General features: G+C 39.0%; 1 long non-coding RNA gene across 1 annotated transcript; it reads left to right on the top strand.

The window, feature by feature from the left end:
- The first annotated feature begins 1345 nt into the window (after nt 1-1345).
- LOC145133406 (uncharacterized) lies at nt 1346-2757 on the top strand. The gene is made up of 2 exons (XR_013718576.1): nt 1346-1808; nt 2512-2757. It is a non-coding gene; the product is annotated as an uncharacterized LOC145133406 (long non-coding RNA).
- The last annotated feature ends 11918 nt before the right edge of the window (nt 2758-14675 follow it).

Below are 14675 nucleotides of genomic sequence, written 5' to 3'. Positions count from 1 at the left end.
AATAACAAAGATGATATTAAACAAGTTGATGAGATTGCGTGAGTAATAGAAAGACGAATGCAACAATTTGGATTTGGTGTTTTATTTGAGTGACGAAACCAAATTTATTCAAACAGGACCCGAATAACCAAATAGTGGATTAACAGAAGTAATACGGTTCGGTTAAGTGATAAACATCAAACTCATAACCTAAAATCCAACTTACCCGCATGAGGATCATGCCTAGATGACATGAAGTATATTAGGTGCTGCGATATTCTCTAGGTAAAATGACTTCATTTCTCACATTTGTCTCTATGTAAAAGTGTAATTAGATACTTTTTAAAAGATAACTAATTGTAGATATAGATCGTAAATTATTATTTATGCAAGTGAATGGAATGACGTATTTATTGATGCATTTTATGAGGAAAAAAATGATAGATTAAGCTCCTATTGTTAGACAACAGAAGCATGTTTGGATATATATCATTAAATGCAATTCTAAAAGATACAATTCATTAATATTCTATATTAGCATCAATTTGAAGGTATTGATGAAATCATTGTAATGATATAATTTATTAAAAATAATATATTAGATTTTAATTATATATTTTTCAATGAATAAAATTATATAGTTGATATAATAAAAGTAAAAAGTAGAATATTTAAAAGTAAAAGTTATATAAAAAATACAATTTAAGTTGATAGACAAAAAGTATTATTTAAAAGGTAAAAAACGGTAAATTTAATAAAACAACATGTTATTTAAATAAAAAATTAAATATATAAAAGTAAAAAGTATTAACAAAAAATATGATAAAAGTTTAAGGACTAATAATTTTAAAGGATTAAAATAGAAAATTTTAAAAGGAAACTTATTTATAGTGGTGACAAAAGAATTTATCTTATTTTTTAAAATTTAAAATAGCCTTATATTTAAAAGAGAATACAAAACTTCATAAATGGTCCTGTGGTTTTAAAAAAATTTAAGTTTCATTCTTAATTTTAAAAAACCTTAAGTTCTGTTGTTTTAAGACTTTTAATGTTTAGTCTTTATGGCTAACTCCGTATTTGTCCGTTAATTGAAGGGCATTTTCATCATTTCACTATTCCAGATATTATTTATAAAATTTTTGCTTAAATTAAAAAAAAAGATTAATATGCAAGGGGTCATATATATATATATATATATATATATATATATATATATATATATATATATATATATATATATATATATATATATGTTATAAACCATACATCTTAATGTCTTAATTACAATATATAAAGCTTGATTGTACAATGAAAATAAGCTATCTCTTAAAAAATTGTCTTAAAAACAATTTCTAGAACATGATGTAGAACAAATCGATGCATAACTTGAGAAGGAGTATCAAACAAACGGATTGGCAAGGAGTATGAACACCCTCACACGGATTGCCAACGGGGATCTCTATTTGTCGTTGATTTTCTAGGTAATCTAACGGTCCATGTTACTAAGTACTAACTGATAACACACAAAGACACTCTTACACCAAAATCTTCGTTTCAAATTTTGAATCAGATCCTCTCCAAACCCTAATCGTTGCTTTAAACCACATCCAAGACCATTCTATTCCTTTACCAGATTCGAGCAACCACCGTCGTCCGCACCTTTTCCCTCCCTCTCGATGCCTGTTCCGCCTCCTGCCATCCATATCTGCCTAAATAGTAGAACCGTGATGCTTGACTGTTTTGTCAACGAAAGATCCACGTGGCTTGGTTCTCTTCTTTTCCGAATTTGACATATGTATGCTTGTTCAGATGTGCATTTTCAAGAACAGGTAGTGTTATTTTCATCTACAATCCATCTGTTGAAGTTCGATCTTATCTCATTAGGAATCAAGCCCAAAACCTCTTTAAATAGTTTTATTTTTCCTGTTTTATAGTAACAAACAACATCAAGCCAAAAGTGTGCTTAGATGAGTTTTTCTATTCGTTATTTAAGGTTCAGGTTAGTTTTTTCTTGGATTTATCGATATTAAGATCGATGTAATGTCTAAGGCTATGAAGATTCACAAACATTGCTCTTAATATGAAACTATAAAGCTAGAAAGGTTTACTGCTTACTTAATCCCTACAAATGGGATAGCTCATCTCTACTTATTTATCATTTTCCAAGACCTGATAGGACAAGGAATGAGTTTTAGTTATATGAACTTGGTAAAAAATGTGGATTTAATGTGTGGTTGATGTTAAAAAGTTGTTTGGAAGGGTAGGTGATGAAGCTTTTATTGTGGAAATAGATGGTAGTTATGATTGTTTTCAGGAATAGCCTAGAAAACATTAAGGTACCAATTTTTGATAATGAGGTGTAATATTTCTTCTTTTTGTTCCATTTTTTTATACAATTAATCATTTATATAGATATCAATATTAGTAATACATCTGATAAATCTTTTCAATTGGTAATATTTTTATTTGAATTCGTTGAATATAGATAATGATGCTTAAATTATCTGAATATTGATTTTTTTTGGGTTTCAGGCAGCTTTTGCTCTTTTTGTTGTCCATTGAAGAAAGAAAGTAAAGAACAACAAACCACACCAGCAACGCACACATCTTAGTCCCCTAAATTTTTTTGATCCAGGTGGAGGCGGATCAACTGTAGCTATATGATTTGGAATGCTAGGAATGATGTAAATTGCAGGCTTGATACTTTTAAATTTGAATAATATTAAGTTTTACCTGTCTATCCATCATTCTATAGAAATCTGATCTTTAGTTTGAAAATTTTGATCTATTCTGTCATATCAGTATGCTATAGTTGAATACTTTCAAATTATGATTCCGGAGAAAAAAAAGATGCATAGTTTTGAATTATGATTTTGGAGATGATTTGGCAGCAACTGGTCACTGTTTCAGTTTAATCTCAATATTTTCATTTTTTTAGTTATGTTACAAGTGTACTGTTGTCAATGGAATCTGATTTGATTTTGAGAATACTATAAGGTCCTGGAAACAGGATCTTAACCAGTGATCAAGCAATCTAACAATCAAACAAGATAAGAATTAAGTAGAAGAAGAATAATCAAAGCTTGCACATGTTTATATTCGGAAAACGTCTAGTACAACTCTGACAGATGACTGTAAATTGTATGGATTATCAACCACCACTAACAGACACAGTTACGATCATGTAGGGAAAGAGACATGATCGTAAACTGACATGGCCGTAAACGAGTTTACGGCCGTAAACACACTCTTGGCCTTAAACATACACCAAAACACTTCTATTACATGACTCAAAGTACAAGTGACCTATACATCCAAAAGCCTAGCCCAAACCATAAATTGGACCCTTCAATCTCCCCCTTGGTTTGGGGCTAGCTGTGACTCGGTCTCTTTCAATTATAAGCACGTCCGACCCTCTCATTACCCCTTGCCACATCTCCTTTTCAATGATCTCAGCAACTATTGATGTGTACTCTTTAGCAGCAGGCTCAAAAATATCTTCAACTACCTTGATCTGATGTAGGGCCAGTTGATGAATATCCCACTTCCCAAATTGAAGTAGGTCTTGTTTGTCATACAGGCGAAAGCAACCATCCTTGAACTTGATGACAGCGGACGCAGTAGTTTCATCAAAGACCCAGTAATGTATGTTTGCGAGAGATCCATCACTGAAGGTCTGCAGCACTGGAATTTGTCTAACTTGATTTATTGGCGGCCACATAACAGTCTGAAAGGGCTCATTTGTCTTAGGATCCAGCACGTTAGGGAAGCGTTTGATGAAAGACTCAACAGTCTTCATACTATGAAATCCCTTCTTTACTTGATCCTCAAGGAATAGCTTGAAATGATTTGCCTTTGGATCATTTGATGGATTAGCAAAAGGAGCACTGGACAATTCAAAAAGATCAACCCTTTTCCATGAATTGAAATCGTGAAAGTCTTTGTAATACTCAACATTTTTGCTTTTGTGTTTCACGATCCACATGTTCAGCCTATCATGATAGCCCCATGATACAATTCCCGTTCTATCACCGTACTTGTGACCGAATTTTTTCTGTTGAAGATCAGTGAGGGTGATTTGTGGTTGATCTCCAGGGGCATTTTGATATGATGTCTTCTTGAAAAGAAGTTTCCTTTTATTGTCAGAAGCTTCTAACTTGGCATGTTTGAGTGTAGTAATGCTTGGCGCCTGAACTGATTCTTTATCAAAGCGATCGACAATTCGAGTTCTTCTTTGAGTGGGCGGGTTAACAGGGGGGGTCCTTGTGACAACCCGAAATTTCTATCTTGTATGACACTTAAACTCAATCAAAGTCAGATCTGTTTCTGCTATCTATTAGCACTATTTAGAGTATGTTCGAGTGTTCTAAGCCTAGTACCTTCAAGAGGTAATTTTAGGAAGTATACTCTAGAGGTCAATGTGTAACATTTAAGCCATAAAACTCCAAGAATTGGAGCTTACGGCCATAAAATAGAGTTTACGGCCGTAACTCTAAAGTATATACATGACACTTAGTCATTTATTTATCACTTTTACCATTTCAAGCCAAAGAACTCATTCTCTCTCAAGTACCATCCAAATTTTCTCTTAGATCTTCAAGATTGTAAGTGTTTCTTCCCTTGATTTGTTGATATCCTTCAATATCTAGTGAATACACATGATTTCATCCATGAAATCTCTCATTTTGGTTAGATCTTCAAGTGTTCTTCATTTCTTCAAGAACACTTTTGTTCTTTGGGCCGAAAACTACTCTTTCAAGCTTCTACATTGTAAGTATCCTCTTATATACTTACTGCCTTGTAAAGACCTTGAATTACTCCTAGAAATCAAGCTTTTCCCAAGAACATGAGGTGTTTACGGCCAAGAGCATCTCCCTTGGCCGTAAACCCTAGTTAGTGGTGCATTTGAGCCATAAATCCACCCTAAAGACTTCTAAACTCTTGAGTACCTTCCTATGTGTAGTACTTACTAGTTATGCTACTTGAAATCATCCAAAGTCCAAGATCAAAAGGTGTTTACGGCAAAGACAATCTCCCTTGGCCGTAAACCCTAATTAGTGTGGCATAAGGACCATAACTCCTTCCTAAGGCTTAGACAAGAGACTAGAACACTTCCTTATGATTGTAAGACCTTTAAAACACCTTTGGTACAAAATACCATGAGTTTACGGCTGTAAACTCATAGGGCCGTAAACCCATGGGTCGTTAACTAATGGGGGTGTTACCATTTGGGCCGTAAACTCCTATGTGAGGCCCTACATCCCTTATATGCAACCCTATTTGGGCCGTAAACTCCTATGTGAGGCCCTACATCCCTTATATGCAACCCTATGTGGTTTAAGACTTCATTTCAAGTGATTTCATACCATTTGTTCCATTGCATGTTTAGTTGTTATAAACACTAATTAGATGCATATATGTGTCATTATATGCTAAATAGGATCTGTGTGTGCTCAATTCTTCACTTGACACTTAGCATCCTTTACCGATCTTACATTCGCATCACTCACTACAGGTGATTTCATACCCCTTAACTTATCTTTTAAATGATTTTAAATGCTTTTATGGGGGGGGGGGGGGGGGAATACAAGTTGAACTATTACAGTTATTATATCAATCACATGTGATTAATAACTATCAAACATATGGATTTTCTTACATTTCAAACTGTTTTATAAATCAAACTGATTCAAATCGTTTTATAAACTCTTTTACATGTTAAATAATTTCTATTAAACTCTTTTAAACTTATATTTTGTTAAATGCATATCCATATAGATATAGTTATATAAGTAGGATTGAAAGGACTTAGGACTGATAGCTCGCCTTACTTCCTGTTCCTTGTTTGGCTGTGGACTTAGGGTATCGGTTGTCTATCCGAAGGTCGTTTGAATCTTAGTTATTTATTATGTATATGTATATAGATATAAAAGTTCCTTCATTCAGTTCAATACCTTTGGGTAGCAACGGTATACAAACATGTTCATACATACAAACAACATTGCTAGTAAACTATAATAGGTATAGTTTAGGAAGTTACTAATGCTATTACTAGAACAATGAAACATACAAGGAGTCAGTTCATACATGAGTCAATACATACTATTATGAGAAACAATACTCACTATAACGAGAAACAGATAGAGAATACTATAACGAGAAAGAATACTCACTATAAAGAGAAACAGATAGAGAATACTATAACGAGAAACAATACTCACTATAAAGAGAAACAGATAGAGAATACTATAACGAGAACCAATCTCACTATAAAGAGAAACAGAAAGAGCATACTATAATGATAATCAATACATACTACACACTATACACTAGAGAACATACTACATACTAGACAGAGAGAACATACACTACACTAGTACATACTATACAAATACAAGAATACAATAACATTAATGTGAGATACTACTTCTTGGCTCGGCATATACTTCTGTGTCATGTTTTGTACCCAGAGTCTCCTGGAGGGAGAGCGTGAATTTGTGTATAGATCTATACAGGACTGACCCTCCTACACCTTGCTGCTAGCTACAGTGGGACCTGCAGGTCTACGGGTGACGAATATCATATCATTTCGATGTCTCCAACGTCGTGTTTTACTGATCAATCGAGTATGGTTACAATCATATCACATTTTACCTTAATTAACTAACAAGTTAAAGGTAGTTAGTACATTAGTAGTTACCTAGATAAAACTACAGTACATCTTTATTTTTCCTAATTCATTCACATTGTGATCTTCTCACATAAACGGTAATGAGAAACTATATTTTGGTAATAATAGTCATACTTTGGGAAAACTCATACTTTTACAAAAGAACAAACATAGAGAACAGTTGGGTCTGGGTAGAAGACCGCTTTAGTAGAAAATATAGGATTTTCTATGAAAGTTTTCAAACATTTACATCAAACACCTACGAACTTTTACATCAAACATTTACAATCACATTCTTCAAACTTATACAAACAATGACACTAAAATACTTATGAACTCACCAGCTTTAATGTTGATCTACGCTTTCAAAATAACTTGTATTCTCAGGTCGCCAATAGACAGGTGCCGATGACCATGTTTTGAGAAGATGGAGCACTTTCAAGACTCATCTTTTATTTTGATTATTCATTTTGGTGTCTTATAAAATTCAGAACACACTTGTATTAAAATTATTACTATTAATGCAATGGATGATGTTGTTGCTTGTTTACTATTATGCATTGTTGTGATACTGTACATGACGTCCTCCGCCCCCGAACGTTTCCGCCGTTCCGGTTTTGGGGTGTGACAGATTGGTATCAGAGCATTGTTAATAATAAATTGAGTATATCAACCCATAAAAGATATACAAGTATAAACACAACGGGATTAAAATACTCTGACCAAGAGTTTATACTTTTAAATAATAAAATATTTAACCAAAGTATACATACCTGCATTCATACTAAAAACAGTGTCACTAGGACAGAACAAAAGTATTACGATTGTTGGACAAAGCGAGTGATCTTGGGGACATATAATCAGATCTGGGAGTGATATAGCCTGATCAACTATATCTTTCTGAGAAGTGATTAGCATGTGTCCAGGATTGTTTGTGACGTTTCAGCAAGTCTAAAAACTTACCAACACTACTACAATGAAAACATTAGAACATAACATAAACTTAAAATACTATAGGAGTATTTTGTGTAACTATAATTACTTATGTGCAAACTAAAAAGGTCTTTATTAGTATGTCAATAGTTGTTGAGTGGATACCCTAAGGTTATATGTGACTAGGGTGTTATAGACTTAGAATTTGTGATCTTTGCTTTACTTCCTGTTCCTTGTTTGGTTGTGGACTTAGAGTTAGGGTCACTTATTCGAAGGTCTATCCTGTTTTGGTTACATATGACTGGTATGCACTATGCAAATGTTGGAGTAACTGATAAGGGTCATCTTATAATTATTTTAATTAGTACGTCTATTAATTATTTCTTTTACCCCTTTTCTCGCGTAGATAAATATGGCTGGATTCCATATCCCCGGAGATCCGTACTTTCCCAACCACGACAACGATGGATGGCTCGATGACGAACCAAAAGAGAATCATCCAATCCCTTTGGATGATGACTTTGCAAAGAACTTCCCGGAGGATTCTGACTTTGAGGCCGAAGTCAATGATCAACCCCAAGTAGCTCCAAACCTAAATCCTAACTCTCGTCCGGCTTTTCAAGGCCCGACGCCTTTGTGGGTGGAAAGTTTGGAGACATGGAGTCTAGAGCAGGGTCAACCCATGCACTACAACGGGGACCGAAGCTTCTACAATGTGAGCGAAGGAGGCTCAGCAGACAGAGTCCTGCCGATTCTGGTCCGCAGAATAGCTCGTAACGAAATTCAGGGTAGGACAACCCACAACCGAATTGCGGAACTTGATGCCAATACGGGGATCAACACTGTCCGCATTCGTCGTTTGGAAGATGCTCACGAAAGAACTGAAAGGGACAATGAGTCCCTACTTCAAGCACTAGCTGAGACTAGGGCTGAAGTCATAGAATGTCGCGTGCGCCAGCGAGTGTACGAGCGACGCCTTCTGGAAATGGAGCGTCTGATGGATGATTTAAGGGTTCGTCCAAGGGGTTCCCACCGTCAGTAGGGAATGCTCTGCTCATCCCTTCTTTTTGGATATAAATTAGGACTATGTAAAAGCTCTAGTTTTAGTTCCTGTCTGTTTTAAGACCTTGAACTTTCGGTATATAGGTCTTTATTCTGTCAAAATTTTCTCATTCTGGTGTGATGTAAGACCTACTTCTAGGTCATTTTTCCCAAACTTGTTACATCGGTAATACCAGTATTATTGACAAATATCTAATCTATTAGAAATTAAGTATTCAATCATGCTTTCATCTGTGTTGTTGGGCTATGGAGAGTTATCCATGAGTCACTCTCATCATACTCTCTATTAAATTCTTATCAATATCTTCATCTTTGTGATCTTATAGCCACAAGATGCCTCCACGCCAAGTAACGAGGCGCACTACTCGTAATCAAACTCCACCTCCTCCTCCTCAATACAACCCAACAGCTATCCAAGCTGTTGTGAATGCGGATGTTACTGCAGCTGTAGCACAATTCACCACCACCGGTACCAGCGGGAGTGGGACTAACATGCCTCCCACCCCAGTTGAAACTCCAGTGCGCTCTCGGGAGTGCTTGTACAAGGATTTCACCAGTTGCAAACCCAGGTCCTTCAATGGAACTAGCGGAATCATTGCCCTCTCGCAATGGTTCGAGAGGACGGAGTCGATCTTTGAGATCTGCTCCTGTCCGGAAGGGAGCAAGGTAAAATTTGCCGCTTGCACCTTCGCGGACCGAGCTCTGACATGGTGGAACAGCCATGTCAAGTCACTATCCCTTATAGTGGCGAATGCCATCGGCTGGGAAGCTCTTAAGGAGCTGATGATCGAGGAGTACTGCCCGAGTGGCGAAGTACAGGAGTTAGAGCAGGGGCTCTGGAGCCTAACCATGAAGGGCTCCGACATAGTCTCCTACACTGCCAGATTCAGCGATCTGGTAGCGCTATGTCCGGGAATGGTCCCTTCTGAGGCCAAGAAGGTGGATAGGTACATATGGGGGCTGGTACCTCCATTTCAGGGGAACGTCCTAACTTCCAACCCCACTACCTTCGACTGTGCCAAACGATTGGCACAAAGGCTCATCGACCATGGGGTCCGAACCCCGTCAACAACAACAACCCTAGCCATCTCAGAACCCTCCAAAGCCGCCGACAACAAGCGAAAGTTCTGGGATGACAAGAAAAAGCAGAAAGCTGCCAAGAAGCAGCAGGTCGTAGCTGTTCACACTGCGATAGCACCTGCCGCTGCTGCACTGGTAAAGCAGTACGCTGGGAACTTGCCAAAGTGCAACAAATGCAGCTTCCACCACAATGGACCCTGCCAGGAAATGTAGTGCTCTAACTACCACATGAAGGGGCACACTGCCCGTTTCTGCAAGGCTCCGGCAAAGCCAATTACCCAAGTCCTCGACGCTGGTGTGGGCCAGGCTTGCTATGGTTGTGGCGAGGTGGGCCACTACAAGAGGAACTGCCCAAAGGCAGGGAATGCCGACGGCGTGGGAAGAGTTTTGGCTATAGGCCACGAGGAAGCAGTTGCCGACCCTACAATGGTCACTGGTACGTTTCTCCTCGATAACTCATATGCATGCATTATGTTTGATAGTGGAGCGGAGAGGAGTTTCGTGAATCAGAAATTTGCTCACCTGCTTAAACATAAATTGCATGCACTTAAAGAACCGTTTACAGTAGAAATGGCTAACGAAAAGACAGAGAGTACTAGCTGCATATACATAGGTTGTTCACTAACACTAGATAGCCATTCATTTCCAATCGACCTCATGCCGGTCTCAATTAAAAGTTTTGACGTCATAAACGGCATGGATTGGTTGAGTTTTCATCGTGCCGACATTATGTGTTACGAAAAGGCTGTTCGCCTTAAGCTGCCCTCTAGCGAAACCCTAGTAATCTACGGCGACAAACCCGACACAAACCTTTGCCTCATCTCGAGCATTCAAGCCTAGAAATTCTTGCGAAAGGAATGTCGCGCATTCCTTGCTCATGTTGTCGATGTGATCCAAGAAACGAAAGACATTAAGAACATTCCAGTAGTACGCGATTTTCCCGACATCTTTCCAGAAGAACTCCCAGGATTACCTCCGCAACGTCAAGTCGAGTTCAGAATCGACTTAATTCCAGGGGCTACCCCAGTAGCCAAATCGCCCTATCGTCTAGCACCAGCTGAGATGCAGGAGCTATCCAGTCAACTTAACGAATTACTCAGCAAGGGCTTCATTAGGCCAACCTTCTCACCCTGGGGAGCACCGGTCTTGTTCGTCAAGAAGAAAGACGGATCGTTTCGTATGTGCATCGACTACAGAGAACTTAACAAACTAACCGTCAAGAATCGTTACCCTCTGCCACACATTGACGATTTGTTTGACCAACTTCAAGGGGCGAACTTCTTTTCAAAAATAGACCTGAGATCCGGGGATCACCAATTACGAGTGCTAGGGGAGGATGTTCCGCAGACAGCCTTCCGAACTCGTTATGGACACTATGAGTTTGTAGTGATGCTGTTCGGATTGACCAATGCGACCGCAGTATTCATGGACTTAATGAATAGGGTGTGCCATCCTTACTTAGATCAGTTCGTCATCGTCTTTATCGATGACATACTTATCTACTCTCGTAGTAAGGAGGAGCATAGTCAATATCTTCGACAAGTCTTAGAAACGCTGCGATCAGAGAAGCTCTATGCGAAGTTCTCGAAATGCGAATTTTGGATCCGAAGAGTCGAATTCTTAGGGCACGTGGTTAGCGAAGAGGGAATACACGTGGACCCTTCCAAAATCAAAGCCATTGAGAACTGGTCAGCACCGAAGATGCCTACGGAAATTCGTCAATTTCTAGGCCTCGCTGGCTACTATCGCAGGTTCATTCAGAATTTCTCTCGGATTGCGGAACCGCTTACAACATTGACCTAGAAGGGTGTGGCCTTTAACTGGGAAGAGAAGAAAGAGAAAGCGTTCCAAACGCTAAAGCGAGCCTTATGCACCGCACCGATACTGTCCCTCCCCGAAGGGATAGAAGACTTCGTGGTCTATTGCGATGCATCCAATCAAGGGCTCGGCTGTGTTCTGATGCAATGAGGAAAGGTCATCGCCTATGCTTCAAGACAGCTGAAGACACATGAGGTCAAGTACACCACTCATGATCTTGAGTTGGGAGCAGTGGTGTTTGCTCTAAAGATCTGGAGACACTACCTGTATGGTACACAAAGCACTATCTTTACAGACCACAAAAGCCTACAACATATATTCGACCAGAAGGAGCTCAATATGAGACAACGACGGTGGGTTGAGCTACTCAGTGATTACGAATGCGAAATTCTTTATCATCCCGACAAGGCCAACGTAGTAGCTGACGCCCTAAGTCGGAAAGAATACTCTGGTCGTAGAGTCAAATCATTGACTATGACTATATATTCACACTTGTCCACACAAATTAAGGAAGCTCAGCTCGAAGCTTTGAAACCTGAAAATGTGGCGAGTGAATCCCTGAGAGGGATGGATAAGAACTTAGTGGTCAAGGGTGGCGGAGCCTTATATCTCGTGGATCGGATCTGGACACCGAAACATGGTGGTTTCAGAGACTTGATCCAGACCGAAGCTCAGAACACTCGATATTCCGTCCACCCAGGTTCGGATAAGATGTATCTGGATCTTAAAAAGTTATACTGGTGGCCTAACATGAAAGCTCAGAACACTCGATATTCCGTCTACCCAGGTTCGTGAGTAAATGCCTTACTTGCGCCAAGGTTAAGGTCGAATACCAGAAACCATCAGGTTTACTTCAGCAACCGGAGATACCTGAATGGAAGTGGGAGCGAATCACGATGGACTTCATAACTAAATTGCCCAAGACAACGGGTGGTCTCGATACCATTTGGGTGATCGTAGACAGGTTAACAAAGTCCGCACACTTCCTACTGATCAAGGAAACCGACAAGATGGAGAAACTAACCAAAACATACATCAGAGAGATCGTACGACTGCATGGTGTTCCCATATCCTTTATCTCTGATAGGGATAGTAGATTCACTTCGAGGTTCTGGCAGTCGCTACAAAGTTCACTAGGAACTAGGCTGGACATGAGTACAGCCTACCATCTGCAAACCGACGGACAAAGTGAGAGGATTATTCAGACTTTGGAAGATATGTTGTGAGCCTGCGTCATAGACTTTGGGAAGGCATGGTGTACTCCCTTACCCCTTGTCGAGTTTTCCTACAACAATAGTTATCATACAAGCATAAAGGTTTCTCCATTTGAAGCCCTCTATGGCCGTAAGTGCAGATCCCCTCTGTGCTGGGCTGACTTGGGCAACACTCAGTTAGCTAAAGGACGAGTTCCTGACAGCACTCTCACAGGTCCGGAAATCATTCGGAAAATGACATAGAAGATCGTTCAGATTCGTGAACGATTGAAAGCCTCTAGAGACCGACAGAAAAGTTACGCAGACAAACGAAGGAAACCGTTGGAATTCCAGGTGGGCGACCGTGTCCTATTGAAGGTCTCACCCTGGAAAGGCTTGATACGTTTGGGAAAGCGTGGAAAGCTAAATCCAAGATACGTAGGGCCTTTCGAGATTCTCGCCAGAATCGGCCCTGTAGCTTACTAACTCAAATTACCTCGCGAACTCAATAACGTACATTCTACTTTCCACGTCTCGAACTTGAAAAAGTGTCTGTCCGACGAGACTCTTGTAATCCCACTCGACGAGATTGACATCAATGAGAGCCTCAACTTAGTGGAAGAACCTGTAGAGATCATGGACCGGGAGGTCAAGCAGACGAAGCAAAGCCGTATCCCGATAGTGGAGGTTCGCTGGAACGCCAAGCGAGGACCTAAATTCACTTGGGAGCGCGTGGATCAAATGGAACTGAAATATCCTCATCTTTTCGTTTAGTTATTTGTAATAGCTTATTTTTTAAACTCTAATTTCGGGACGAAATTCTCTCTAACGGGGGGATGATGTGACAACCCGAAATTTCTATCTTGTACGACACTTAAACTCAATCAAAGTCAGACCTATTTCTGCTATCTATTAGCACTGTTTAGAGTCTGTACTAGTGTTCTAAGCCTAGTACCTTCAAGAGGTAATTTTAGGAAGTATACTCTAGAGTTCATTGTGTAACATTTAAGCCATAAAACTCCAAGAATTGGAGTTTACGGCCATAAAATAGAGTTTACGACTGTAACTCTAACGTATATATATGACACTTAGTCATTTATTTATCACTTTTACCATTTCAAGCCAAAGAACTCATTCTCTCTCAAGTACCATCCGAATTTTCTCTTAGATCTTCAAGATTGTAAGTGTTTCTTCCCTTGATTTGTTGATATCCTTCAATATCTAGTGAATACACATGATTTCATCCATGAAATCTCTTCTTTTGGTTAGATCTTCAAGTGTTCTTCATTTCTTCAAGAACACTTTTGTTCTTTGGGCCGAAAACTACTTTTTCAAGCTTCTATATTGTAAGTATCCTCTTATATACTTACTGCCTTGTAAAGACCTTGAATTACTCCAAGAAATCAAGCTTTTCCCAAGAACATGAGGTGTTTACGGCCAAGAGCATCTCCCTTGGCCGTAAACCCTAGTTAGTGGTGCATTTGAGCCATAAATCCAACCTAAAGACTTCTAAAATCTTGAGTACCTTCCTATGTGTAGTACTTACTAGTTATGCTACTTGAAATCATCCAAAGTCCAAGATCAAAAGGTGTTTACGGCCAAGGCAATCTCCCTTGGGCGTAAACCCTAATTAGTGTGGCATAAGGACCATAACTCCTTCCTAAGGCTTAGACAAGAGACTAGAACACTTCCTTATGATTGTAAGACCTTTAAAACACCTTTGGTACAAAATACCATGAGTTTACGGCCGTAAACTCATAGGGCCGTAAACCCATGGGTCGTGAACTCATGGGGGTGTTACCATTTGGGCCGTAAACTCCTATGTGAGGCCCTACATCCCTTATATGCAACCCTGTGTGGTTTAACACTTCATTTCAAGTGTTTCCAAGTCCCTAAGGTTGTTCCATTGCATGTTTAGTTGTTATAAACACTAATTAGAT

Source organism: Lactuca virosa, chromosome 8 (genome assembly GCF_052849685.1).
Source record: "Lactuca virosa cultivar CGN04683 chromosome 8, Lactuca_virosa_CGN04683_v6, whole genome shotgun sequence".
In the NCBI taxonomy this organism is placed as follows: Eukaryota; Viridiplantae; Streptophyta; class Magnoliopsida; order Asterales; family Asteraceae; genus Lactuca; species Lactuca virosa.
The sequence above is the reverse complement of the archived record's forward strand: the minus strand, read 5'-3'. Positions and strand labels throughout refer to the sequence as shown.